Raw genomic sequence first — 5,921 nt, forward strand, 5'->3', positions numbered from 1 at the left:
GCTGGGATCCTATGACCCCAGCTGACTTCCTGCCCTTTGGGCAGGGGGCTGGACTCGATGATCTCCCGAGGTCCCTTCCACCCCAATGTCTATGAAATCTAGGAAATCTATAAGATATCAGCTCCTTCAGCTGTGAAAGACCCCACACCTGTATAAGTTGTGTTTGATGGGCAGGACTGTGGGAACTTTAAACAACCTGGGTGGACAGGAGGCAGTGATCTGTCCTTCCCCGCCCCCTTCATGGACACTGATATCCATACACCCTGGTTACCAACTACCAGGTTTGGGGCCAGTAGAAGCTTTGACAAGAGCTCACAAGCATACAAGCTATGCTTGCCACGCTGCATGAACGTGGCGGCTTTACATGACTTGTGGGAGAGCAGTGTTTTACAGAACCCCAAGCTGGAAGGAACAGGGCAGGGTTTAGGTAAGCCACCAATTTCCTTGGTAGCAATGACAAAGAAATTAGAAGGCACCTAGCTGGAAAAAAAGGACTAGATGAGGGGTTGGGCAAACCACTACATTCCTTAGAGCAATGCCTAGTGCCTTATCTTGAGGTCTGGGTTTGAGGCCAAGCAGAGCAAGTAGCTGTTAGCCAACGAGCCTGCATGACAAGTGATTATCTTAAGCAGCCTTCAATCATTATCAGGTAGGGATCCACAGCAAAATGACAATGCAGTGACATGCTTCTGTAATGCAATGGGGAATCTTAATCAGTCAATCCTCAATACACAGTGCAATTACTTGGGGAGGGAGGATGGGGAGACCTGCTGGGGAATCCTGAAGCAAGGCCATGCAGTTCCACATGGAGCATTCCACTTCTTTGCCCACTCCCTACTATTCCCCAGCCTTTCCCTACCCTTGCCATTAATTGCCACTCACTCTCTGCAGATGTGTTGGGTCCTTTGGCATGCTGCTTCCCAGGGACTGAGAGGAGAGCACTAAGGGGGAGCTTGGGAGGCCAGGGGCTGGTTGTGAGCCTGCTGTCTCCAGAGTACTAGTCCAGGGTAATAGGGCTGTCTAGAAAGCTGCATGCAGGTAAGAGCTGGGGGACTCTGGCCTCTTGCTGTCCAAACCCAGACTCATTTCTGAGTACATGCCACAGCTTGGGAGTCATCAAGTCTGCTCATTTTCTGTCATTGCTGAAGTCACCTGTGAGGGCTGTGTGGTTTTAATCAGAGAAGGAGGGGGGAGAAGCATGGGGAGAAGGCAGGGGCAGAGGCAGGTGTGGGATGAGTCCTTATCACTGTACTGGTGATGCAGGCCACGTCCACCATGTTCTTGCACACCTGTGTCATTCACCACAAGGATACAGGACAGTTCCTCATACCATGGGACCTTCCATGTGCCTGACACAGTTGGCATTCTGTGCCTTCACAAACTGCTGCCTCAGTACTTGGCACTTGAAACAGCTTTGGGCCCAAGCTTTGGGTCATGTCCACCAATTTCCATTTCCATGGTGATCTGTTCAAAGACTTCCTGGTTTCAGTGGCCCAAACAGTGTCTGCTGGCTCTCCACCAACCCCCAAATGGCAATGAAATCCGTTACCTCCCAAGGTTGCCTATGACATTGGATGGTGACAGAGGAGTCATAGTTGAAAGAGGAAGGATGGAGGTGGACAGATGAATGAGTGAATAGAGACAGACCTTTGCTTGACAGTGGTAGACAGGTCCAAGGATGCTCCTGATGGATGAGACCTCAGCTGTTTGGGTGGGCGCTGTTGGGAAGACCTTGAACCTGAGATTAGGACAAGACCATCACCATTTTCTTCTAGGACAGGTTTTTGAAATAAAGTCCTTTTGGCCAAGATAATCTCTTATTTAATGGAAAAACAAGCCTGAGAGCTAGGTAATATTCAATCAAGGTGACATGAGTAAAGATATATGAATGATAACAACAACAGTGAGTACAGTAATACCACCTTGGAAGGAAAGGTGTAAGCAACCTCTGGACTACAATAGTTGGCTCCTCCCAACTTTCCAGTGGGGCACTTTACTTTTATGACTTAGTACCTTACTAATTTTATATTTACATGGTGATTGGTTAATCTTGTTTTAAAGAGGTCTTTGCCTTATAGGGAAAATCACGTGAATACAAAGACAGGGTCTGAAAAGATTGCTGACACTATTTTTTATAAAATTTATGACTTGGTGTCATGTCTGTGGTGTCATATTTATGGATCATATTTGGAGTGATAGTTAAAGTGATTTTTAGAATTTTGGAATTAGCTGACTTAGAGTTCTGCAATGAAGCACTTATTCTATACATTTAGCAAGTGAAAAACAATTTGCACAGTAGCTCTGTTCTTAGCAAATAAAAAATAGCTTTGCTTACACAGGATAGTAATAATACGTACTATCTTAATGTACCATAATTAGTGCTATTGCGCATTAGCACAGATGAACATTGATGTGCATTAGACTAAGCCAGATGCACATTAGCATGGTTTTTGCCAGCCGCACTAATAAGCAGGAGAATTAGTCTTCTGTGCATTAAACGTTTCATATAAATGCACCCACTAAGATCAAAATTAGACTTATGGTCTCATACCAGGACCTTATAGGTACAAGCTCTGATGCTGACCTCAAGCAACTGGTGAGCAAAGAATGACTTATGAGTTACCCTGCAGAGCAATTAGTAAGTGGGCAGAGCCATCTATGCTCTGTCACCTCCAGAAAGTAGAGATCTGTCACCAGGGCTAGAGTGGCTGCCCCAAGCTCAGGAGCGGCTGGGACTGAGATGCCTGGAGGATAGACTAGGCCCCTTGTCTCAGGACACTGTTCCATGACAAGTATTCAGATACAGCTTATGATGTCTTGAGATATTACTACTTTTTATCCCACACAGATTTTCAGGCTTTGGTCCAGAACACCTGAAAAACCATATTTTGTCCCAAGAGAGAAAGGTTTCTCCCAGGGCAAATACAATGTCTGTTCATAGCCTTAGAGATAGAAAAAGAAAGAAAAAAAGTACTAAAAAGAAGATTTGCAAATACCAGAATTAATAGTATTAACTCACATTACTCACACAAACAAAAATGTATATACATAGAATGTATATCTAATATTTAAACCACAGCATTGTTGGTTTTAGCCTCTTATCTTGTACATGAAATAGAAATAATATTATATGGATATTTTCTAATATTTTTGAAGTGCTTAGCATGCATTTAGGATTTCATTTTCCAGACAGAATGCAAATCATAAGTTTCCCCAGAACGTCAGATAAATGTTTATATATAGGACCTAGCGTACAAGTACACTGTAGGTAGAACAGTTACCCACATCAAAGCTCTTCCTTCTTCCTTATCGTCTTTCAAATCCCACTTATCCCATGAAGCTCTCATTTTATTTGGATATCCACATTCTGAGCATACACTTTTTTGAGCAGTGGCCCTATCATATATCTTGTATCATGAGGCTTTCCATAGACTGATGGCAGCACAGAAGGAATAAACAGCACATCTGATGAAGCCTTTCAGTGTATCTTGTGTCTGCTTTGCTCTCTGTTTTCTAAGTCATGGGCCAGACCCTAATTTAGGGTCATTCAGTGTAGACTCTTCCATGGAGCTAAACCAGGTTTACCCATTCAACTGAAATAAGCATATCAGAACATCACTTGTGCAACCTGGCAAGCTGCAGAATGGAAGCATGAGCCCAAAAAGGCCTCTGTAATTGTCAGAGGGACTTCAACTACCTCATACTTTCCCCACATATTTCTATGCAAATAGTGGCATAACTAAATTAGGTGAAGAGAATTTAATTCAGCATCCAGCACAGGTAAACTAGAAAGCATCAAGGCTATTCCTTGTACTATGCTTATTTCATGCAAAATGCAGCATCACATGACACACAAAAAGAAATCAATATACTTCTAGTTAATTAAGACTGCTCCAGTATAAAGATATTACTCTAGGAAGGAAAAGGAAAAACATCCCTGGGGAAACCTCTCTGCTTCAGGGGATCAGCTGCCTAAAGAAAACTCCTACATTCAGGCTGTGTCAGTCTATGTCTCTCAGTCCCAAAAGTGAAACTTTTATCATTTCAGCCGGAGCCCAAATAGGCCATAGGTCAACTGAACTGTTCTATTCCTTTATTGTAATTCGGGCCAACAAGATCCCTGCAGACACAGCTGTTCTCTGGCTTCCTTTGGTTTACAGGTATTCTTTCCTGCCATGGCAGGGGGTCGGACTAGATGATCTACTCGGGTCCCTTCCGACCCTACAAACTACGAAACTATGAAACTCTGCCATTTCACAACTATTTTGGGTAAATCAACATGGTCCACATGATAAAGAATCACCAAAATAACCCTGACCCACAACTTAAATACAACATAAAATGATATGTCTTTGAAGAAAAATGCTATTCAGTTTAACAAGAATTCCTGACCTTCTTTGGAGTCGCTATGAATCCCGTTGGTCTGAGTCCCTGTAAGTGTCCATTGCAATTAATAGCGAAAACAGTAATAGCCACAGACTGGGTATTATTCAACCAGTGCTGATTAACACATCTCTTGTTTTCTCTTTCTAACTTTTTTTTTCTTCCCTATAACACCTGTAAGCAATGATGCATCCTGTGCTACTCTCACAAATCCAAGCAGTCCATAATTGGCAGCTGTACAAGACTCCAAGATTCTTTTAATGAGATTTTAACAAGTCTATGATTGCCTGTCGATCAAGAGTGTCAAATTCACCTCATGATTCACGAGCATGGGACTCCTTGTGGGCTACATCTAGTATGGGGAATCTGTGGCAGGTCAGCAACAGCAGTGGTTCTGGCCCAGGGCAGGAAGCTGGCACTGATTACAAGCTAAGCAGCCACAGGTTGAGTACGGCTATACCAGCACACAGTCCTTGCTTACCCTCCTCCTAAGGATGATCCAGGGACCCCAAATCTGTAGCAAGCTATGCCACCATATTCCCTAGCCCTCCAATTGCCCAGTGGACTGAATGGAGCAGCTCCACAAGCTTGTAAGCTCCATATGGCTTGTAAGTCATGTTTGGCATCCCTGTTGGCACCCCTCTTGTTATTGGAAGATGCTGATGGCACATTACTATAGAAAGAAGCAGTTAGTCATGGGAATCCGAAGTCAGGTAAAAGGCAGGGCAGCATATCACTTTAAAGAGTAACTCATTTGGAAAGGCATAAGCCTTCAGCTGCATCTGACAAAGTAGGCTGTCACCTACAAAAGTGTATGCCTTTATTAATGAGTTAGCATTTAACGTGCTACCCTGCCCTGTCTTCTGACAATATTATAGAATAATAAGCATGTTCATAGAATAATAGCATGTTCATGCAGGATTAATGGAATATAATATAATACAAAAGAGTGAGATGCATGCACCAAAAGTTTATCTAAAATGTAAGATGGATATCTACCAAACTATTTTAGGTAGCAAAACTTCTCTCAGCCAACAGGGCTGTATTCAAAAGACAATAATAAAATTCTCTCTCTTTCTGCACAGGAAAAAAGAGCAAAGTTCACAGAAAATTCCACCAGCAGTAATTAAAAGCATGTACAACTCACTACTAAAAAGACATCAGACAAATAATAAATTTATTTTAAAATAAATCACTGGAAAGACAAAGGTTTCAATTGCTTCCTACTAGTAATATAGTATTTCCAACTCAAGGGGCACATCTACCCATTCATTAATGTGCAGAGGTTACAGCACATTTAAGTTAGTACTTGTATGTCACTGGTAGGTGTTGTAAGGCTTTGGGGTTCTTCGTCGGTGCCTTGTCCCCCAGCGACATCAGGGTGAAACCCTAATCCGGTACCACCTAGATAGTCTGGGCACTAGACCCTTTTCTTTCCTGCCACATCTTTAGTGTTATTTGTTGGGGAGACCCTGGGGGTGTCTTCGCGGGGCTCCAAACCTCCCCTTTACCTCTACCTTACCACGCCTTCAGCCTGG

This window comes from Crocodylus porosus, unplaced genomic scaffold (assembly GCF_001723895.1).
Source record: "Crocodylus porosus isolate Cpor-Errol unplaced genomic scaffold, CroPor_comp1, whole genome shotgun sequence".
Lineage (NCBI taxonomy): Eukaryota > Metazoa > Chordata > Crocodylia > Crocodylidae > Crocodylus > Crocodylus porosus.